Below are 25,073 nucleotides of genomic sequence, written 5' to 3' on the forward strand. Positions count from 1 at the left end.
TCTACAAAGTGCCTACAAAGTGCCACACAACGCCTCGCGGTGCGAGGCGTTGTGTGCTTGTAGATCGGCTGTTTTCACTAGTTTAGTTATTTTTTTTAAATGATACAAGGTTTCCACCCGACAACGATGTTATTATACTGCCAGTCTGCAAGCATGACTATTAGCTGTCACAACACCAAATAGAAGATGGATATCAGGAAATCCTCAGTACTCTCTCTCTCTCTCTCTCTCTCTCTCTCTCTCTAAACTGTTGGAATTGCATGATAAATAGCTATGAGCTCTGATCTGGGGTGTGTAATTCCTCAGACAATAACGTTGTTAAGCTGCTTTCCAGAGTCACCCAAAAAAACAACAACCACAAACGAAATGTTGGCTTTCATTCGATGCCAAGTCTAGCCTTATGACGTTGACTAAACGCTATACAGTTGATTCTCAAAGTCAGGCCCGGGGACCATGCATTGCGATGTGATGCATTGTGTTTTTAAAATAGCGAACATTTAAATATTTAAAGGGACATAATACAATCATGTTTCATGGAAGTGGATTTCCCAAGCAATATGGAGATGTTTTAATTTTAAAAATCGCTTCATAATTGACTAAACTATGATCAAATCAAACTGTGGTGTCTTTCTTTACTTCCTATATGGCCGCGCATCGCCACGCCGCACCGCAGATGTTTTCGTTATTTTTGGGTGGGCACAAAAACAAAATGGGTGGGCCTAGGCCTAGTCAGGCCCACCCGTGGCTACGCCGCTGTTTCCAGTGGATTAGCAGAAGATTGAGCTTGTAGATGAGCTATTTTTTTTGCTATTTTCATGACCTTCTCTGACTTCAAAGTTTAAATCTACCTTTGAAGGTGGAGTCTGCTTTTCAATGGGAATGGAGTGTTTTTTTTGCCTTTGCGGGTTTCTGTAAAAATACACTCCATTCTCCATGAAAATTAGAAAGGCGACACAGGAAAAGAAACCTGTGGACAAAAATGCATTTGCAGGACATTTTCAGGAAATGCCTGAAGCCTGAAGTAAATAAATAAATGGTGCATTTATATAGCGCTTTTATCCAAGGCGCTTTACAGAGATTGTGCATTACATTCACACACCGATGGCAGAGGAAATCATGCAAGTCACCAACCTGCTCATTGGGAGCAACAAGGGGTTCAGAGTCTTGCTCAAGGACTCTTTGACATTAGCTCAGGGGGAGCCCGGATTCGAACTGGGAACCTTTTGGGAACCCTTTGTGCTCTAATGACGGTTTCTACCCCTGCTATGCCGCCCTATGCAGCTATGCCGTAGACCTGAAATGGCACACCTATAATCCAAATACAATATTAACTTTGCCAAACTTCTTGCTTCACACTTCCTCCCGGGGGGACACAGGTGGGGAGAGAAGTTTGCAACTCTGCAATCTTCTGCAACTTTCATAAAGTGAGGTCATGCATGGGCATAGCCAAGTATTCCCTGAAACTCCATCTAACCTTTTCCTTTTCTGCTGATCAAAGCATTGCTTTTATACTTTAGCGGAACGGTTTTAGCTGTCCTCGCTTTCTCTCTCGATCTCTCTCTCTCTCTCTTTGGGGTCCTGAGCTAATCTCCAGGCACGCTTGCTCTTTAAAGAAAAGCCTGACAAGAAGTGTCTTGGGACCCAGGAGAATTGAACAGCACTTGAAAAGAGTTTGACGATCAAACGCACATAAGTGAAGTATTTTACCTTTTTTATGCCTGCTTAGTGTTCTCATTTACATTCCGTCATTTCTTTTTTTTCCCCCTTCACAGTCATAGACACATTAGCACCAACAAATGATTCATTCTGGCAGCACACAGCAACTAATTACGCAGTTGTTTGGCAAGGTGATATGAAAACGCGACGCCATCAATCAATATTAGAGGCACAAGCGTAAAATAATCTGAAAATCTGCTAGTTTCTGGGCCTGGTGTAGATTTGTATCATTCAACGTTTGAATGGACACGTACGCAGGGGTTTCGCACCACATTCTGGGCCCCGGGTACAAGGATTCACAGCCGGCCCCTCATGAATGTTCTTCATAGGGGGAGGGGGTTTAACCCATTTAGACTGGGAACGCATTATTTTGTGCTTTAACTATTCAAAAATAGCAGATCTACAAGCTCGCAGCACGGCACTCTATTTTTGAAAAATGGTGAAGTCTTTGAATATTTTCACTTTTTTTTTAAGTTTCTATGTTTCTATGTCAGTGGTGCTCAAACTTTTTCATGTGAAGGACCCCCAAAATGATATGTATTTGGCCACGGACCTGCATCTCAAAATATTTAGTTCCAGGTACCCCCCGGAAGCAAAATTTGAGCTACAAATGTTCGCTTAAATAAATACATATATTCAAAGATTTGCAAACATTCTCACCAGTTTTCAAAAATAGTAGATCTACAAGCTCGCTGCGCGGCACTCTGTGCCACGCTGTGAGCTTGTAGATCTGCTATTTTTCAATAGCTAAAGTATAAAATAATTCCAGGGCCCTCCACCTTGGGCCCTAGTAACTCCCACTTCCCCCCCTTTGTGACGCCCCTGCACGTACATGCGCTACATCATCTCCGCTGTGCCATTAGCACAGCCCCCTTTATGGCTTCCCGTGACGTTATTAATGGCTCTGAGTTTGTTTACTCGGCTCATCTAAACATCCCAATTAACAAGTCTCGGCCTGAAACTGTGATGCCGTAATTTGTTGTCCTTCAAGGCCAATTCTCCTCACTTTGCAGATATCATTAGCACTGTCATTATCCGCCTAAAGCTGGAGTGGGCAAAACTGCGCTACCGTGCCTGTGTGCGTGCGTGCGTGCGTGCGTGCGTGCCTGGGTACATACACGTGTCTATGTGTGTGTAGGTGTCCTGGGCATGACTGTAAACCGCTCGGTTGTAACTACCACCGTTAATATATAGTAGATGCATATTTAAGATGCATGTGCAACCTCTGTGGACTGTGTGCTTCATCACGATCGCAAGCTTGTGTTGTATATTTTTAGACTGATTTAGACTGAAAATGTGTTCGCGGATCTGTGTGTATTTCTAAGTCTTTTCTGGAGAATAAGTTGGCCGTGGAGGTTCTTGGTAGATTTATTGCAGACTACATGACAATCCCATCCTATTTTACAGTACACTTTAAGACAGAATAAGACAGAATAAAGCCATAATAAGAAATAATGTGTTGGTAATTAGAACTAATATGTTTTATTGGACAGAAACAAAGACAGAATAGCAGAAAGAGCGAATATATTCTCTGGCGCCGGCACCTGCTGCGGAACTGCCGTGGCAGACACTGCTGCACTTTACCAGCGATGCCGGTCCTACCTACCGTTCCGAGCGGTGGCCGCCGGTCCTACTGCCGGGACTTCCGGTCGAACTGCTGGTCCGTGCGGTGGCCGCCGGTCCTATCGCCGGCGATGCAGCATGACTACCGGTCGAACTGCCGGTCGTGCGCCGGGACCTGCCGCTGCAATTCTGCAGCAGGTGCCGGTGCCAGAGAATGTAACCCTAACCCTAACCCTCTTTCTGCTATTCTGTCTTTGTTTTTATCTAATAAAATAATAATAATAAAATAAGTTCTAATTACCAACACATTATTTCTTATTATGGCTTTATTCTGTCTTAAAGTGTACTGTAAAATAGGATGGGACCAGTTCCAGTATGGAGCCTGAGCTCAGGCAGCCATTCGGCTTGCAAGAGAGGTTTTCAATAACAACAATTTCAAGACATTTTTATAAGACAGTACATGCATGTAGGACGGGGGCGGTCACTTTAGGCTTGCTGGAGGCGTGAGTTCCTCCCAGACAACCAGAATAGATCAAACGTCTTCATTGATCAACATACTACATTGTTGAAAGCCTCGCATAGTAGTTTACCAGTGGGCACTGTTAAAGGAGTAGTTCACCCCCAAAATGACTTTTTTTCTATTGATTACTTACGCCATGGAGACTTGAGTTCAACTATATGTTTTTGTATGTGTCGCAATCCTAGGACCAAATAATGATTCCGGATGGGGACCCAAATGCATTTGGGACCCCATCCGGAATCAATAGGGGTACATTTATTAGAATCAAATTATTATCTGAGGAATGTGATACAAACCCAAACATGTTATTGAACTCTCCATGGCGTGAGTAATCAAAAGAAAAAAAAAAAAACATTTTGGGGGTGAACTACTCCTTTAATATGGGATCAGCTATGCTACAGAGAGAGCTTTGACACTGGGCGGCAATGTGGGAGCTGACTGGGAACTTTGTTTCCTCCGGTGGTCCTGCCTGGGACATGCCGGCGGACTGGTTGTTGGAGGGGGTTTCAACCACTTGGCATGCCCATAAGCATGGCAGGAGGACTGCATGGCAGAGTGCTGTGCTAACTCCGCCATGTATAGCAGAGACGCTGCTGCCTGTGCCCATGGATGGAGTGCCGGGTGACATGCTGTGCTTGTTGTATCATGACATATGCCTTAATTTTGTGCAATTTCTGAAGTATGCATAATTCTTGGCCATCTGGCCAGTTACCCACGTATGGAGACCCCTGGTACCCATATATGGAGATCCATGGGTGTACATCACTTTTATGCCCATGCATGGAGATCACTGTCTGAACCAGCCACACAGATTCACATAGGCATTCCCATATGAAGTTAGATAGTTAGATAGCAGTAGTTGACCCGAAGTACTTTCCATTACAAATAGCATAATACGAAACAACATACAGTAGCACAAGAATCTAATCTGTGTGTGTGTGTGTGTGTGTGTGTGTGTGTGTGTGTGTGTGTGTGTGTGTGTGTGTGTGTGTGTGTGTGTGTGTGTGTGTGTGTGTGTGTGTGTGTGTGTGTGTGTGTGTGTGTGTGTGTGTGTGTGTGTGCGTGCGTGCGTGCGTGCGTGCGTGCGTGCGTGCGTGCGTGCGTGCGTGCGTGCGTGCGTGCGTGAGCTCTTGCCCTGCTGTGTGGCACTGCCAGTTGTGCAGTGCCACTCTGCAATGACTCCCCACAGTGGAAACATTACATTCTATTGTCATGGAGAATCGCCATGGCTCAGACATTCAGGTCTGTGCCCATGACCTGCAGGAGTCGCACGCACGCACACGCACACGCACACGCATGCACCCATCCAACCTGACCAAGTACGGGTATGAATTCAAGGATGAGACAATCAGGGGTGTCGCACCAAATTCTGGGCCCTGGCTACAAGGATTCACTGCGGGCCCCCCCTGAATGTTCTTCACAGGGGGAGGGCCGGGGGTTTAACCCATTTAGACTGGGAACGCATTATTGAGCATTATTTTGTGCTTTAACTATTGAAAAATATACAAGCTTTCAGCGCGGCACTTGTAGATCTGCTAATTTTATTTTTTTAATTGTGAAAATGTGTCTTTGATTTTGACCCGATTCTATAAAGGTCTTCTAAATCCTTCTAAGGTTTTTTGAAAAACCTATGTTTCTATGTCAGTGGTGCTCAGACTTTTTCATGTGAAGGACCCCCAAAATGATATGTATTTGGCCACGGACCCCCATCACAAAATAGTTAGTTCCAAGGACCCCCCAGAAGCAAAATTTGAGATACAAATGTAATGCACACATTTTTCAAAAATAGCAGATCTACAAGCTTGCAGCGCTGTGAGCTTGTATATCTGCTATGTTTCAATAGCTAAAGTAAATAATTATTATGCCCCCTCCACCTTGGGCCCTAGTAACTCGGTCCCACTTTTCCCCCCTTGTGACGCCCCTGGAGACAATGCCATGTTGCAGCTTTTGGGCTGTGGCCTCGGCTGCCTCGGTCTATAAAGAGATATGGCAGGTTTGAAGACCCCTCTAGACAGCCAGCACATTGGGAGCACATTGATATGAGTTCCCAGTGAAATGGGCCGTGGACATTCATGCCCGTCTCGCCGGGCTCTGTCCTCTCTGAGCTCGTCAACGGCGACTGGCCAAAAGCCACTTCAATTTCCCTTCGACATCTCGCAGAGGACACGTAGCACAGATGTTGCAGGACCCTGGAAAGACAACCGCCATGGATGATATCGTCGCTGTCCGTCAGAAACCTTGTATGCCCATATTTTTGCGTATGGTTATAGTATGTAGATCTGCTACTTTTTATACTTTTGTGTGACGCTGTATATGATCAAGTAGGGCATTCATTTCATGGAAAAACACAAAAAGTAAGCATACCGAGACAGTTTTCTGCCCGACAGCAACAACTAATTTGATAGATTTTGTTACTATTGCTTGCTATGCTATAGAGCAGGGCTTCCCAAAAGGTAGATTGTGATCTACCAGTAGATCACAAAGGCTGTGCAGGTAGACCACATGACATACCCTTAAAATATATATAATAAAAAACAAATCACAAAACCCCTCTTTTTGGCACGTACCTGCCACTTAAATTAACATGCATTGATTGACATAAAGAAGTGCCCGTCAGCTCCCTTCACTGCTTCTAAAGTCTGCAAACCCGTTACCCACCAATGCAATGCTTATTTTTCAAGAGTCAGTATTATTACAAAGAACCACAAAACCTAACACTTCTATACAGAATGGGTTGAAAACTTTTGTCCCCAGCCCACTATTTCCCATCCCAAGTGCATTTTTCTTATATGCAACGCGAGTGCCACAATTCCAAAGTCCCCTCAGGTATTTCTTTGGGTGGGTAGATCATGTTGAGCTGTTCATTTTAAAAGTAGCTCTTAAGTCAAAAAAGTGTGGGCACCCCTGCTATAGAGGGTATGCGCGTGACATCATCATCATACCCGGAAGTTATGCGGGAACACCTACTGAGTGGCAAAAAAACTATTTGCTGGCCTCGACTGCCCATACATCCAAACAAAAAAGTCATATATGATGCGATAAACAACGTTAAACTCACTTCGCCACTCACTTTGCCACACGATTTCCCATTCACTTCGCTGGCTAATATGACAAATATGCCTTAATACATTATAATTGTCCTCTATAATACAATGTAAAATTAAAAACACCTTAAAAATGTTATTTATTCTAGAAATAGCTATTTCACTCAATAGGGGAAATGCCCATCACAGGTTGATGATGTCATAAAACCATGTGTGGTCTATCCCTATGGAATTTATGGCATGCATTTGCAAATAAAAACAAACGTAATACTTCCTATGGTAAATATGAGCATCATCAAATCAATATGTCAAATGTGTGTGTGTGTGTGTGTGTGTGTGTGTGTGTGTGTGTGTGTGTGTGTGTGTGTGTGTGTGTGTGTGTGTGTGTGTGTGTTTTTTTTGTTTTTTTTATGCACATGCATGCCATAGATTCCATAGGGGATAGTCCACACATGGTTTTATGACATCATCAACTTGCGATGGGCATTTCCCCTATAAGCCTTATTCACGGCCCGCCCACTCAGCATCCCCCGGGTGCTGAAGTCACATGTTGAAGGGGAAAATCCTACTATAGCCTATAGAGTCAACACAGAAATCGCAAATTTAATGCAATTTCCGATAGTACAGTATAAAATACTGCTAGCATGATCAAGAACACAAGATAGTAAAAGGCACAAAGCATTATAATTTACTTTACCGTTCGAAATAATGATTTGTTGGCTTTAAGTCCAGCTATTTCTGTTATAGTTTCCCCTTCTAAATTGATGTCAGCACCCGGGGGATGCTGAGAAATTTGCTGAGTGGGCGGGCCGTGAATAAGGCTTATTGATCTGAAAGATTTCTAGAAGAAATAAAATAATTGAGGTGTTTTTAAATTTACATTGTAGTTATAGAGGACAATCATAATGTATTAAGGCATATTTGTCGTATTATCCAGGGATCCTTTTAAGAATGCGCATACCCTCTAATGCGCATACACACATACATACACAACACCTGCTACACAGATGTAAAAACATAACTTTATCAAATTCAACTGTGGTGAATTGACATCATCATCACTGATGATCCCTCACCTGATCCACCCAGGCTTTCTCAGTCGGCTCCATTCTCAACCCCCACCCCCCATTCCTCACCCACACAGGGGCGTCAACTGGGTATGGCAGGGGTATGCAGCTGCCATACCCTGGGTCCAGGGGAGAAAATAAAACTTACTTTTTAATATCAATCCATGCATATCATTGTAGCAATGGAAATCTGTCTAGTCTACTACAGTGCAGAACTTCCAGAAGCAAGCCTAAACAAGCAATTTTCCTGTCGCACATTTTAACTAAATACCATATCTCAAACTCAACTCTTGGACTCCATCATCACATCACATCGCACCACACCGCACCACACCAGGAGGAAATATCTCCGGTTGCCAGATTATGTGAGTGAAACAAGCGACCAGGTCTACAAAAACAAGCCCAAAGGTTTCACCACTTGAGATCTATTACATTAGCTATGTTCTAAAAGAATATTTAAAGCAAGGCCGAATAAGCAACTACACTTCAGAAACAAGCCCAAACAAAAGCAACCCACAACTAGAGACTTTTGACTGACATGCCAAGTTTAGCTGCACTTGAACAACCTTCCAGGCTGCCACATCTAGCCCAAGAAACCGCAGAAACCCGGGGAAAAACGGACAAAACCAGATTTTTTGCACGAGGACTCCCAACTTTGCCATACCCTAGCATTTGCTGAACTGACGCCACTGCACCCACACAAACCACATCACAAATTATATATTTGTTTTGCCTTTTCCAAATAAGGAATATCGCCCGCCTCCGGCCTTCTCTGTCTTTCTCCGCAGACGGAACACTCATTCACGCCTTTATTACATCCCAAGCTCCACCACTGCAACAGCATCCGCCATGGCATCGCCTCCAAAGTCCCCAATAAACTCCAATCTGTTCAGAACTACTTGCCAGGGTGTCGCACCAAATTCTGGGCTCTGGGTAAAGGGGTTCACTGTGGGCCCCCATGAACGCATTATTACGCATTATTTTGTGCTTTAACTATTGAAAAATATACAAGCTTGTAGATCTGCTATTTTTGGAGAAACCGTGAACATTTATGCAAGTCTTTGAATATTTCAAATCCTTCTAAGGTTTTTTTTCTAAAAACCTATGTTTCTATGTCAGTGGTGTTCAAACTTTTTCATGTGAAGGACCCCCAAAATGATATTTGGCCACAGACCCCCATCTCAAAACATTTCGTTCCAGGGACATCCCCGAAGTAAAATTTGAGTTACAAATGTTCGCTTAAAAAATACATATATTCAAAGATTTGCTCTCATTTTCAGGACTTTTCAAAAATAGCAGATCTACAAGCTCGCCGCGCTGTGAGTTTGTTACGACCGTCAGGTCACAGTTACTATCAAAACCTCGACCAGCTGTCCATCAGTCTGTCACACGTCACACTTTTGCCCTGCTCATATCTCCGCAACCCTTGCCCCGATCCATGCCAAATTTTGCACACACTCCTTGCCTGCCAAACCACAACCTCCACCCATCAATTCTCACATGACCCTCTTCTAGCGCCACCATGAGGCCGATTCTTGCAAAACCCATTTTTGGACACTTCTCCGACAGATTTTGCCCTAAAATCATGCAAATCGGTACACAATATGTCTACACTCATGTCATATAGCGCCACCATCAGGCCCATTTTTTCATACACTTTTTTGGACACTGCTCCTACACATCTTGCTCTCAAATCACGCTGCGACCTGACGGTCACTTATCTCCCGATTAGGGAGTCTTACTGGTATATCTGCTATTTTTCAATAGCTAAAGTATACAATATATTATTATTTTTTTAACAATATATTTATTGAGTTTTCTTTTTTTTTTTAACAGAGAACATCAAACATATTTTTTACAAACATAAAACAAAAACAAAAACAATCCTGTAACAAAACCACAACACAATATAAAGAAAAACAACACAATTACAAAAAAAAAAACAATAATAACAATTTACATATTTTCTTTTGACATACAGAGCACACATACCAACAACACCCAGATTCCCATGCCACAAGGCCGTATAATTGGCTGCAGAGGGAAAACGTCTACCCCACTCCCGGTTCCTCCATCAAATGCGAAAGATCGTTGCAAAGTATACAATAATTAAGGCCCCTCCACCTTGGGCCCTAGTTACTCAGTCCCACTCCCCCCCCCCCTTGTGACGCCCCTGCTACTTGCTTATCACTCACCACCAGTACCCACTCCAGAGACTGCCATCCTACAACAATGGCCTCTAAACACATCACCTCTTCAGAATGTTAGGATTTAGACGGATGATGTTTGATTTCAGATATGGCTTTAAGGTGTTAGATTGAACCAAGAAGAAAATCATACTAGACTTGGCATGGCTTTGACAATCATTGGTAATATATTCTTTTGATGGTGCCACTGTCTGTTTTACTTCAAATATTGTGTCTTTGGTCTATACATTGCTGACACTTTGCTTTATAGCTGGGGAAAATCTGGCGAAGTTCGTGCACTTGGTGCAAAGTTTTTGATTGTTGGTATGGTGTTAGGTATGGGTATAAGGTTTTCAAAAACCATCGCAAACAAATTGGGCTCGCCCCCTAGTGGTCTGTTTGCAATGAATCAAATATTCGATACATCAGTATATGGTTCAAACCCCAAATAATTGATGGAAGAGATTTTTCAATGGATTCTGTTACTATTGGGTATGATAAACAACATACTAAAAGTTTAGGAAAAAATAACTACCGGAAAGCCATCATTTTCAAGATGGCGTCCACGATGGCAGCCGGGAGCTAAAAATGCCTATTTAATGTGTATACATTCATATAAAATATGCGCTTTCCGGTAGTTATTTTTTCCTTAACTTATACTATGTTGTTTATCATACCCAATAGTAACAGAATCCATTGAAAATCTCTTTTATCAATTATTTTGGGTTTCAACTATATACTGACAGATCTACTATTGAATTCATTGCAAACAGACCACTAGGGGGCGAGCCCAACTTGTTTGCGATGGTTTTTGAAAACCTTATACCCATACCTAACACCATACCAAAAATCAAAAAACTCTTCACCAAGTGCGGATTTATTATGAATTTTTACACATTAAAACCCAGTTTATAGGCATTTTCAGCTCCCGGCAGCCATCGTGGACGCCATCTTGAAAATGGTGCCTTTCCGGTAGTTATTTTTTCCCAATTTTTTAGTATGTTGTTTATCATACCCAATAGTAACAGAATCCATTGAAAAATCTCTTTTATCAATTATTTGGGGTTTCAACCATATACTGATGTATCGAATATTTGATTCATTGCAAACAGACCACAAGGGGGCGAGCCCAAATTGTTTGCGATGGTTTTTGAAAACCTTATACCCATATCTAACACCATACCAAAAATCAAAAACTTTGCACCAAGTGCACGAAATTGATGATTTTTGACCAGATTTGCCCCAGCTAATGGTAAACTGCGACCTTTGGTCGCAAGAACAGACTTAATACAGGGGTGCCAACTCTTTGTGTGATAGGATAGGATGTTTACATTTTTTTGTTTTTGTTGCATTAACCTTGAACTTGAATCCTAGCATCCCTATTCTGAAGAACACTTTAGCCAATTCTATTCTGAAAATACACATTAACATGAATCCAACACAACCACAGAAAAAACACAATTTTATACACTATTATGTAATGGGGGTCCCTGCTTAATCTCTCTCTGTGCTGAGGGGTCCTTTGCCTTAAAAAAAACCTTGAAGACCCCTGGTTTAACTCAATTGTAGTTTGATTAACTGCTAACACCCCTTCCATGACCCGAAGAGGACCTTGCAGTGCAATCAAAACTTTGTAAACGTTGCTCTGGCTACTTAACTATTTATGCAGTTATAGTGAGCCTGTTTCACCCCTCTCTCCCCAGTGAACACAGAATTACGCTGGCAATTTAATTTAAGTTGCAGAGCTTGTTTTCTTTCTCTTGCATTGGAGGGAGGAGGGGGGGATCCAGACTCCAGACCAGGCACGTACACACATATATCCAACACATTCTCACCCCCAAGGTGTCCTAAAAGTACCCTACTGCTGTCACCTCAAGTACGCCACGTGTATGCCTACTGCTTCAAGTAGGGGACGCTTCGGGTATGCCCAGTGGTCTAAGAAAAAGAAAAAAGTCATTCCCTTAGTGGGATTCGAAACCACTATGTAGGGTTTATCAGCCACCCGACGCTCTTGCTCACGGCACGTCGGCACACTATCTTAGTCCGTTCTCACTCCCTCTGCTTCTATACAGTGCGAACGGCGGATGAGACGACTCAGCGGCGTTACCGAGTTATCAGTGTTAATTTTATGAGCCATATTTTTATTTTTTGTCAGTCTTAGTCCTAAGACTAAAACTATATTTAGTTTTTATCACATTTAGTCATCCTCATCCTTTTTTTATTTAGTCAAGTCTTAGTCGACTAAAAGTCTGAGCATTTAAATTTTTATCTTAGTCCAAGACAAAGTCATTTTAGTTAGTCTAGTTTAGTCGACAAAAACTGTTGACATTTTAGTCTAGTTTTAGTCAGGACATTTATTTTAACCCTTCACATTTTTTGACAGCAAATAATATAGAACATATCCAGTTAATCTAAAATTGTTTCACATAGCATTTTTGCTCATCCTTTTGATTAAAAAAATATATAGGGGTTTCTGAATAGGGGTGTTTCTAAGTAGGGGTGTTTCTGAATAGAGGGCTGCCCCCGACTTTTAGATGGTCTAATTTAAGTCTGTATACAAATGTAACCAACTGAACCCTAACGGGTCCATTTGGTTCCATTTGACCACCAAAATAAATGTTAATACTGCTGTACAGTAACTTGCAATTGGTTTATTGTTGAATTGTAAATAGACTAAGCCCCCATGCTCCCCCCACCCTTTTTTCTGCCTTTGTATTTGATGTTATGCTTTTGAAATGTTATATGAGATACTTAAAGTGTGGTTCCTGTGGAAATAAGGCTCGGCTTTCTAGGATCTCCTTTTAGTTGACCTTGTACCAGTGATTTGTACAGTCATGAAACTGTACTTTTTTCTATTGCAAACTTCTAATCAATCCTTCAATCAATCAATCAATCAATCAATCAATCAATCACACAATCGGCTGTTTGTAAGCTTCAAGGCTCACAACTTTCACAAGACACCTCCGCCGATCTACACGTCTACAAAGCGTCGAGGATGCAACGCGCTGTGGGCTTGTAGATCACTGGTGTTGCTTCCCTGTGTTCAGTGCGTTGTACACCGAAGCATTAGGCAGGAATGCACTGCAACGAAACACTCAAGAGGCTGAGAGAGCCGCAAACGATACAACCAGCTGCGACCGTCCATTAGTTCACCGCGGGGACGTGTCGTTCGTTGTGTTGCTATGCTAGTGCTATGCTACTAGCCTACGTAGCAGCCTGCTATGCTACATTCTGTGGATTAGCACAGTCTGTCACATCGCCTCTCAGTCTGGCTCGAGGCACGGGACACAGAAAACCAATGGAAACCACTCGAGAACCGTACTGACAAACTAATACACGGAACGCAGCGGAGCAGCCTCATCTTCCCCTTTGCTTAGTAGCCGTAGCCATTTGTAATGTTTCGGTCTGACTCTGACGCGTTATTTGGAATTGCACACGCGTTCTGGGCGGAGGCGTTGATTATTGTCCACGACACTGCAAGCGGCGCGAAGGCCAGCGGACCTTGGTCCTGCTCTTCGCCCCCGAGCGCCGCAGGCGCGAGTGGCCGCGAAGAGCGGGCCAGGGCCGCCGGCCGCGCGAGTTACGAAGCCGTGGTGAATGCAATCGTTCTATTTATGCCCAGGCCGTAAGGCCTGGGCAAGCTCACGATAAACGCACCGCGCACCTCTGTGCGTTCCAAGCGGACAAAAAGGAGCGCTCCCTAGCGCCAGTTCAGCCAATCAAAAGCTTCCATGGGCGGGGTTTGCCCAGAACGCGTGTGCAATTCCAAATAACGCGACTCTGACTCCCTGACTCTCCTTTCATCATCTGTCGGTGTTTGTGTGCGCCTGGTCTGCCCGCTGTGAAGGGGGTGTGTCTGACAGTGTGTGTGTGTGTGTGTGTGTGTGTGTGTGTGTGTGTGTGTGTGTGTGTGTGTGTGTGTTTGAGAGACGCTATTGGTGGGTTTGGGGCTTTGGGGAACAGCGTGCGGAGGAGGAGATGAGAGACGGAGATTCGAGTGTCCGACAATATCTGTACTGTAATATTATATTTCGTTCGTCTTAGTCCATGAACTAAAATGACCATAGATTTTAGCCTACTTTTTATTTAGTGAACTACATTTTTGTCTTGTTTTTATTAGTCAACGAAAATGCATAATGATTTTCTCCCAGTCATCGTTTATTCATGTGGGTGTTCGTCTAGTCTAGTCTAGTTTTCGTCCACTGAACATATTTCGTCATCATTTTCGTTAACGAAATTAACACTGCGAGTTATGTGCCGTAATGGACAGAATAGTACATTTTGACCAGGGGACTGCTTCTGTGTCCGAATGCGGCTCAAAGGGACTGTACTGCGCCAGTGTCCACGTTGCGTTAGTATCCACGTTGTCAAAGATAAAAACACAAAAAAGGGGGTTTGGTCAGCCACTCGCTAGCTCAGTCGGTAGGGTAGCATGGCTACAATCACTAATGCCCGGTAGATACATATTCGAGTAAACATGTGTCTGCGCATGTGGACTAAGACTCTCCCTCCGCTTCCACAGATAGACGCAGAAAGCATCCCAGCGCATTTCAGGGATGACGCCGAAAGCGAGCCCAAAGCACGTCAGGGGGGTGAGAACTGGCTGAGACATCAAAAGGGGCTTGAGCCTCAGCCCCTTTATCATCTGTAAAAACAGTTTTGCTATGGTGAAAGAAATGAGAATGCCCTCTTAATCCATGCCATACATGAAGGCAGCATTCAAGAGAACTGCCTTCTTCTAACTCTCCTGAACTTGAATACAGCATCTTATGCTGAAAGAATTGCCCTCTCTGTGTAAAAATCCATGGTGTACGCCACATCTCCAGTATTGCCTGTTTTATGCTTAATTTAGCGTTGTAGAGGCGGCTGCGATGGCGGCAGGTTTATCTATCGAGCGATGATCATTTCCGTTTACCGTTGTCATCTGCCGTAGCCATCCAAAGCTTAAATTGCCTATTGCCTATGATGGGCTTTCATCAGACACTCCTGCACCCCCAGAAGTCCTGACCGCCCAAATCTGGCGCATGGGCTCTAGTTCGGCCTGGCAGTGTGTCGCACGTTCGAATCCCGATCCTGGTGGCATTTGCTGTCTGTCACTCCCCGTCTCTCTCCCCGTTTCCTGTCTAACTATGTGCTGTCAATAAAGGCTGAACTGCCAGTCAAAGCGAAGACTGGACAATCACAGCGTGACCTTGCCGGACATGCTTGCAGCCAGACTCTAAGTCAAACATGTTGGCTGCCATGTTATTTATGCCCAAAGTATGATAACGCAAACTCCATACTGTATATCTCCTTTATTCAACATGATGATTGATAGCAACGTAGTTTCAAAGCCAGCTAGGGCTAAATATCCAACAAACATATCATTTCTGCGCACACAAATTATAGATTTTACCAAGGTCCTCCAATGTGCTCCAGAAAGATGTTTTGCAAATCTCCTATGAGGGGCAAGGACATGATGGTAGTCTGTAGGTGGTCGCACGCTGACATTTGATTTATTCAATTCCTCAAAGTATTCATAACAATGTTGATGCTGGTTGGCATGGGCATGGCTGATACTTTTTCTCTTTGCGTCCACATATCTATTTATCGATGTTTCTGGTTGACATTGGCAATTTCTGGGGCAATCTGCCCAGATCATGCATGTCACACGTGTCTTCTTCTTTTTTAGTTTTTTACTCTCAAAAAGCGCCTGCAATGTGGTGCATTTGAAACTATATTGCAGTGCACATCAAAGGGTGATCACTGCTTGACTCCTGTGAATTGTTTTATTTTTATTTTTGTTTATTTTATTTTTATTTTGTTGCTGAGTGAGGTCAGCAGACAAAGTGCCAATGTCAACCAGAAACATTGGTAGAAATGTTCAAAACACAGGCAGTCCAGGGTTATGATCACGCACCAAATGTGTGTGCTGTCACCATGAGGGCTTAAAGCAATTGTATGTACAGTAGATGCCATTTTAATTCTGTGGTGCTTCATGATGAAACATTTTGCTTTCTGACTGGAGGACTGTGTGGGAGGCAGAAGAGCTTGGTTAGAGAGCTTTGTTAGAGGTAACACCACACTGTACGCATCAATCAGAAGAGTACAGTACAGTGAAATTAGAAGCACTGGAATGAAGGTATGCCACTTCACCTCGCGATTATAGTGATTCTGCTTCTCTCCAAAACAGATGGTTACAAAGAAAGGAAACTAATTCTATTCAAAAGTGCCGTTATGAATTTGTCATGCACAGAACCAGACAGATTTCCACTCTGCAAGGCCTAGCACAGGGGTCTTCAACAGGGGGTCTGGGAACCCTAGGGGGTCCTCAGAGTTACTACAGGGGGTCCTCCAAATCTTTGTGTGATTTTTTTTCTCCTTTTTTATATTAACCACTTGAACCCTAGAGTCCATATTCTGAGAACCTTAGACAAAAATAGCAGATCTGCAAGCTCACAAGGCCTCGCACTGCGAGGCCTTGTGAGCTTGTAGATCTGCTATTTTTGGCAAAGAGGTTTGGTGTAGAGGGGGGAAAGAGCAGACTAAGTTCAGAGTGAAATGTCAAGTTTATTATGTATTGTTGGTTCAAGTTAAATATCTGAAATTGACATGAATCCAAAATATACTGAGGATAGTGCTTTCAAACAATGAAACTATTATGGAATCTATGAAAAGGTTGTGGGGGTCCATGCTTCATCTCTCTCTCAACTAAGGGGTCCTTGGCCTGAAAACGTTGAAGACCCCTGGCCTAGCACATTTGTTGGGCCCGAAGCTCCAGATCAACTAATATTTCTAACATCACGCCTAAAGATGTAACTTGGTTGACCGATCTGAAGTGTGAACGCTTTTCTTTTTAGGAGGATCTGCACAGCTCGGAGATTGGTTTGCTAATCTGCATGTAATTATTACTATTATTATTTTGCATAATATCCATATAGAGTGTCTTTCTGGCAGTGTTTTGGTAAACTATTAAACTGCTCAAAATAGAGAAAGCATGCATAGATTTTGTTTCCAAAGTGTTGGATATGTGCGCCTTCAGGGCCACATTAGTGCATATCAGACCTTTAAAAGGCGATGTAAGGCTCTTAGATTGTACCCCTGATCTGATTTCTTCCTTTTGTTAGATACAATGAAGGCCTTCAACTGCCTTTGCCTGGAGTGTCCTTTTTTATGGTCAGAGTTTGGGGGCGATAGGATTTGGAGCCACATATTGATATGATTAAGGTGTTATATACAGTAATCCATCAGCTGTGGCGCTCACAGGCAAGAATTGCTCTCCCGCGTATTGACACCGTGAGAAGTTAGAGACCGGTTTCCCTCTAATTCGGCACTCGCGCCGGCAGTGACAGCAGGTGAAATGACCGCAGCAGACATTCCTTTCCAACGGCCGCTGGGTAACACTGAGCGACGTGGTGAGGCGCCTGGAGAGAACATTATGGGTGATGAAAATAGTTGAGAAAAGTTCAACTCTACGCAAAATAAGCAGCGACGGCGTCAACGCCAATGCTGGGAACGCTCCCGTTTTAATTAATGAAGGGTGCTCCACTGCCAACGTCAACATCGGACGCTCAAAATACGTCCCGGTTAATTTTTTGACGCCATCCGACGCCTGCACGATGCCGTCTTTTTGGTGGAGCCCAAGCCTAACCACCACCAGCGAACCCCCACAGATGGACACCGACTGGCTGCACTTCTCCTATACCCGCCTGTGAGCTCTCCTGTTAGGTACAGTATGGCTGCTATAGGGATGGGACCATATGAAAGTTTGTGATTTACGATATTATCGCGATAATCAAATCTGCTATTTTTGGCAAAGATATTTGGTAGAGAGTGAAAAAAAGAGGGTTTCAGTGGTACCTAGCCTTGGAAACCCAGGCAGGGAGGAGAACACATGCTATTGGTCGGAGACTTGCGGTGAGACTCGCCGCGCCGGCCCATCTGCCTACACGAACTGGTCCGCGTTAGCCTAGTGTGAGTGGTACCAGATATGCAGCTCGACAAATAAAAGGTGAATTGATCCCAGTGCATGACCACCACGATACGATTATTGTGAGTGTTTTTTATCATGATAAATGATAATAACGACTATCTTTCCATCCCGACTGCAGGCATGAGACACCTGGAGCTCACACTGCCTGCATGCCTTTAACCACATCAACCTGCGTGCGTGCGTGCGTGCGTGCGTGCGTGCGTGCGTGCGTGCGTGCGTGCGTGCCTATAATGACATGCAATAGTGGTTAAATGGGATGGCTGTTTGTAGTTTTTTGTAATGTTGGTGTTCTTCCTTTTTGTTAAATGATTTTCCTCATGAATATTAATGTGCGCATTGTCATTCATTTTTGAGAAATTAAAGGGGAAAGAAATCACAAAAAGGATTAGCACAAAACGAGCGTAAACGTAATTTTCAAAGACAGTGGCTAACTTGAGTTACAGACGTGTGATAAAACCTTTGCAAACTCCATGGGAAACTACTGAATGACGAAACTTGCGGTAATTATCTTTTTCCAAAATGGAAATATGCAGCAGTGTTTTTGAAAATAAGACTTCTGTTGTGTTGTTCTCAGTGGCAGCTCTCTGTCTCGTTGGAAGCAAAACAAATTAATTTTGACGCTGACAGCCTTTTCCCTTCAAAACAAATAAATTGTGTATTTTGTATGCGTGTGTGTGTGTGTGTGTGTGTGTGTGTGTGTGTGTGTGTGTGTGTGTGTGTGTGTGTGTGTGTGTGTGTGTGTGTGCGTGCGTGCGTGCGCGTGTGTGTGTGTGTGTGCGTGGCTTTACACCAGAACAATTTAATGACTTGTGCGTAAACACTTGCTAAGTGATTCAGGGGTTATGGGTTCGAGTCCCACCCAGGGTTGCATTAGATTATAAAGTGTTGCATTTGCCATGTTTCAAAACCTTTCCATGGCCTAGGCTAGCAGTTAATTAGTGCACCTGCTCACGGCTGTTAGAGCGGCGTCAACAACAGCCACACCTCCAACACAATCCTCTCTGGTGTTTCAACTGATGGGGGCGCCGGGTTATGAAAGTCCAGTGTTGGTCTGCATTCACATTAGGATGTTAACCCTTAAGTGCTGTTCGGGTCATTTTGACCCGTTTTACATTTTCATTTGGAAAACAAAGGTAGAAGTTTAAATTGTTTCCACCTGAAACTCACTGGCCTTAAAGATTCTTCTGAGATGAACATGTAAAAAAAATATTTTTGCACTACACCCATGCTACACCCCCCTCATATTTTTTGAACCTTAAGTGCTGTTCGGGTCATTTTGACCCGGAAGCACAGATGCACAGAAATACACAGTATATGCCAAAACAGAGACACACAGTCACCCCCACTTGTCACCCCCACTTCTAACACCCCCTTCCGAAGCCCCATTCCGAACCCTCCCCCCCCCCCTTTCCGCACCGCCCCCCCCCCCTCCCCACACTTAACCCCTGATGCACAGAAATGCATGGAATCATGTACAAACACAGATACACAATCACCCCCTAACCCCTTCCACCCCTCCAACCCTCCTCACCTCGCCTTACCCCCTCCCCTCCAAACCCCCCAACCCAACCCCCCCCCACCTCCCCCCCCCCCGCCACCCCAGATGCACAGAAATAAAATAAAGCATGTATACTAACACAGACACACAGTCACCTCCTTCCCCCCCTCCCCCCTCCTATCGCCCTCACCCCCCCACACCCTTCACCCCCTCTCCTCCTCACCCCTCCCCTCCTCACCCCTCCCCTCCTCACCCCCTCTCCTCCTCACCCCTCCCCTCCTCACCCCTCCCCTCCTCACCCCTCACCCCTCACTTATCTGAAGTTTTCCTTGTGACTGTACTGTATCTTAGGGGAAATTTTACATTATTTTACATAAACATAAGGTGCTGTAAAGTAACACTGTATTTCAGGGGTGCTGTGGATGAAAATGTTGTTTACAGGGGTGCCCTGAGACCAAAGTGTTTGAAAACCTCTGTCCTGTTAAACCACAAGTATTCAATTAATGGGCATGTTGTTCATAAAAATATTGTCTGATTTTCATTTTGTCCTATAAGCATGAGCAATATTGCCCAGTATTAAATAAAGTAGTTGTTTTACATGAATTTCAGCTAAATCATTAAAAACGCCTAGCTCTTTCAGTGTATAATGTGATATAGCAAAGCAAGAATGCAAACATTTACCATATATATCATATGAATTGTTTGGTATTGAGTCAAAGTCAATGTATCATGATGATTTGTTAAGTAAAAATTTATATTAGTGTTGTTTTTTTTAAACCAAATACCCCCCGGGTCAAAATGACCCGAACAGAACGAAGGTGTAGTGAATCTGAACAGAACTTAAGGGTTAAAAGATCTCTCTCAAAACCCTGTTGAAAAAAAAAAAAAAAAAAAAGAAACACTGAATGAAGCTGTCTAATGTCTTTACGACAACAATATCTATGTTAGAGTTTCTGCTCAAAGTGTCTTTGTGAGGAGATACGATCATATCTCTGCTGTCGGGCCGAAACCTCCTTACTCCAAAGTGTTCATTTTCGAGAAAATGAGCTCAAGTGGAGTTAGGAGGTTTTGACCGAAGGGCTTTTCCCTACTTTTCATTGGTTCAATATTATTTTAACCAACACACAGATGTAAAGGGTGTTCAATAGCACATATTTATGAAAAAAAAAAGAGTTGGCCAAACAGGTGGAGTTAGCTGGTATGGCAGAAAGTGTGGAGTTAGGAGGTTTTGTCCAAAGCACTTTTTACTGTATTTTCCATTGGTTGAATATTATTTTAACCAACACACAGAGTGTTCAATAACCGTGAAAAAAAAAATCAAAAAAATCAAAAACCTCAAAAATGGAGTTCAGAGGTTTTGGCCAGACAGTGATGATATCAGGTGCCAATTCAATTTATATTGCAATTCTTAATTATATTGTGATTCAACGATTGTTACGATTCAATATTACAATTTCGTTAAACAATTATAAACAATTTAAACTATGAAAAGTTTAATCATACACTTCAATGCAGCCAGTCTTTCTTTACATGAAAACAACTTTTTATTTGTATTTGTTTATACTGTGACTGGACTGTGTCCAGCGTTTCCAAACCTTTCCTGAATCCGGGCCCACTACTTGCAAATCTGGAAAGCGTTCAGTCAGGCCAGTTAAGGCGGGTCATACAGGGCGGATTCACACTGCAATCCGTTTGATTAGAACTGATTCTGAAACCGGTTGCTGGTTCACGCTGGCCAGCATTCACATTGGCAGACCTTCTGGCCTCCCTGGAGATCACTAGCACTATACAGCCCGGTCCTATAGGTGGCGGTATGCACATAGTGTCATCAACTATGCGACATTGCTGATGGTGGTTGCCAATAAATTCAGGCACGAAAGTTGGTGTCAATGACGCGCGACAGCGCAGTGTGGAACATTGTTGCAGTGGTCTTGGGTCTCGCACCCCCCACACCTCGACAAGACAAACAAGCCTATTTGCATATCAATTGACCTGTGTCGCTGATCTACAAGCTCACACTGACCTTGCATCCGCGACGCGTTGTGAGCTTGTAGATCTGCTATTTTCCAGGCGCATAAACGTGCAGAATGATGAGCGAGACATGCAGCGCAGCGCACGTTATTATTTTAATTATTTAATAATCAACATGGCTGAAACGCTTGTGGCTTAATATTCACATTAATGGCACGTCAAGCAGGCACAGCAGTGCACAAGCAGTGCCAAGGAATCTATAACATCGAAACAAAAGTCAGGGATAAAGGAATACTTTTAGGCTATTTTCTATCAACAGCGGTAAGTCATTTTCGGTTTGTTTTCATGGTTTAACAGTTCATGGTTTAACTTGTAGGCTAGTGCTTTCTCTTTCTGCTTTTCTTTCCCGACGGGCGACAGCGCACACACACACAGAGAAATAAGGGTACGTTTCTGTACCCTAAAAGGTCCATTTGTCATAACAGTACCCTGTGATTGGTAGAAGGTACTTAAATGGCCCTTATGGTGACAACTGTGGACCCTTATTGCATTTTAAAAGGTACAAAATCATTGTTGGCCACTTAAGGTACATATTTGTACCCTTTTGACCAGGAGGAGGAGCTACTGTTTATGGGGGGAAATGCCAACAGTCAGATGTAGTTTGTGAGGGAAAAGACAGTGAGAGATTTATCTTTTGCTTAGAGAGCAAACATGTTTAGCCTACTGTACCTTGAGATTAGTCATAAAATGTACTCATTGGAGTAAGAAGCACTTACAACTAGAAGTTATTCTGACTGTGACTCAACATGCCAGCTAACTACTTGCTGGACTGGAGTCTGGAGCCAAGAGCTACATGGCTGACATGGAACATTTGAATTATCTATTTTTTCTCAAAGTCCTGTGAAATCTGAAAGGTGTGGAAGACTGCAAGGCAAAGGTGAGAAAAACTCTGTGTTTTATTTTCTTCCAAATTGGTCAAAACTTTAATCTCAAGTGCTGTTTAGTGCTAACTGTTTGAAAGGTCAGCTGCTAGCAGCTTATGTTATCAGGTTAGAGTTAGCAGGTTGGAATGAATAACTAACTAAATGTAAGGGCATCTTGGCATACATTTGACATTATCCCAAAGAGTGAATAATTAGTTGTACACTAAAAAAGGTGGTTCACATAAATGAATTAACTTAAAAGTATAGCATTTCCTTGTTAAATGTAGTGGAGGGTAAGTATAAAGTAGCCACTCAGACATGTACAGACATGTTCTTTTAGAGTTGCACAGATCAATAAGGTACAATGTTGCCACGCAGGGTACATAAATGTTCCTTTAAAGGTGTGAAGGTACAAAACCAATACTGGCTGGTTAATGTGTTTGTTATTTTGTCATTATCTTTACCAGGGCTTGTGCAAGGAAGCAGGAGGAGAAGCAGGAGATTCTTGGATGACTTGAATGGAATGCTGCACTACATATGCATAGATTGTTTATGTACTTTCAAAACCAAAGGTATATTTTATGCTCTCAAAATATTTTCTCAGTTATTCAACTAATCCATTTTAAGCAGTGTATCCAACCCTATTTGTGTGACATCCTGTTTTGCTTCTTTTATACCATCTTTCCTTCTACCCAGGTGGGTCATTGGATGATAATGCCAGAGCCCTGTTTTGGATGTACTGCTCCAGAGCACATCTAGATATAAATGCACAAAAAGGCGGTGGCACTACGAGACCTGCTCTGAAGACCTGTCAGGTAAATAAACATTTCAAGCAGCAGGGAAAACACTTGTCCCTCATTGCCATTCAGGGATATTTCTTAATGTTTATTTGTTAATGTGCTTAAATCTAGAGAAAATATCTGGAGATTCACACCACTGGAGTCCATGTGGTATATGCCAGAAAACCAGTATTCAGCACTGCAAAGTACAGTCAAGTCAAGTTGGAGGATTAAGATGGCCTTCCAGACATCCCAACTGTGTTTACAGGTGACTTTATCCACTCTACATTGCATGTACTCAAAATTGGAAGTATTTATTGGATATTTGTAAAGTTAAAATAGTTCTGCTTGCTAAGAGCCAGACTGTCTGGTATAGATACTGTTCTGTTCCTCATGGAAGTGCTGTTTTGAACTTCAAAGTGCACACTATTTATGCCTGTATAACATTTGTTTGTATTTTTAAGTAATTACTAGGTAAGAGTGACTTAATATTGGGTCTGATTGTATTTGTATTCCTTACAGTAACACAAGGCTGCAGCACATTACAAACTGCTATTCAAGGATCAAGCCTGCTTCACACTGGAATTCATTTAAAGGTAACTTTAGGCTTGAAGGCAGAAAGATAAAGTTAGCATTTGTGTGAATTAACTTCTGACTTGTTTAGGATTTATGTTTGAGCATAAATATGTGCAAAAAATAAATAAATAATGTTTTTTCTTTGTATTTTAAGATTTAGAACAATCCATTCACTACTTATACGTGTTCTTTGTTCCCTGCCAGATTGTCATGTTGCTGCATTCCAGCCATCAGTTCCTCATGGATACTTACTGCTTCAGACCTTCTGCATTGGACTTTTGGCATTAATCCAACTGCTCCTTAACTTGTTTGCCTTTCTGTGAGTTGTCTCATTTGTTCAAAGAAGGAATTACTTTTTTATGTGCGCTTTTAAAAATGTAAATATATTATTCTTTATTTTCATTCTATACTACAGTGAATGGATAACTTGTTGGAGGGTGTGACCTCATGTTTTTTTTTTTTTCAGTTTTAATAAATGTTTTATTGCAGATCTGACTGGGTTTTATTTTGTGTTTGAAGAAGATCTACATGTTGCTTTTTACAACCTGTAAAAAGGTTTCCAAGAAGGTACAAGATTTTCACTGGGGGTACAGAAATGGTTTAGAGGTACAAACAAGAAGGTACAATGTTGTCACTATAGGGGTACATAAATTATTTAGAGGTAAAAACAAGAAGGTACAATATTGTCACTCGGGGTACAGAAATGGTCCTTATAAGGTACAAACAAGAAGGTACAATAATGTACCAGTGTTAAAGGTACAATTCTGTACCCAGCGAGGGTACGCCCCCAGCGACGAAGCCTTTGTACCTTTTAAGGTACAAAACCGGCCCTTTATTTCTCTGTGTGCACATGCATGCACGCACGCACCAAGCCCCCCCCCCCTCCCGCTGTAAATCTGATCCCAGAGCAGCATAACCATCATCTCACAGTTACAGCCATACTTCATGTCGCTGCCTCGCGGCTAATAACGGACCTGAATCTGATCCTAGGTCAGCCTAGATTACAGTCCCGTGTTCCGAATGTTTTAACGGAGCGCCGGTTCTGGCCGTCCCGTCTCACTTTCACCCCTGCCTCAGTGCGCTGGTGCGAGACAATAAATAACTGTTCGCCAATTGCTACTTCTCCCAATTGGAAGTACATGACACCAGTCCAGCGCACCACAGTAGTAGGCTAACTGGTGATATAAAACATATAAACGAATTTTAGAAGACAGTCCTACAAGCAAGCAATCTCTCTGTGAGATGAAGTCGCTGATCC

The 25,073-nt window shown here is 42.9% G+C and overlaps 1 long non-coding RNA gene across 1 annotated transcript; it reads left to right on the forward strand.

Annotated features, from left to right (window-relative positions):
• The first annotated feature begins 22,229 nt into the window (after window positions 1–22,229).
• Window positions 22,230–23,831, forward strand: LOC308281226. The gene is made up of 5 exons (XR_013961824.1): window positions 22,230–22,474; window positions 22,928–23,032; window positions 23,157–23,275; window positions 23,372–23,507; window positions 23,762–23,831. It is a non-coding gene; the product is annotated as an uncharacterized lncRNA (long non-coding RNA).
• The last annotated feature ends 1,242 nt before the right edge of the window (window positions 23,832–25,073 follow it).

The sequence above is a fragment of the Nannobrachium achirus genome, assembly GCF_963921795.1.
Source record: "Nannobrachium achirus genome assembly, chromosome: 3".
NCBI lineage: Eukaryota > Metazoa > Chordata > Actinopteri > Myctophiformes > Myctophidae > Nannobrachium > Nannobrachium achirus.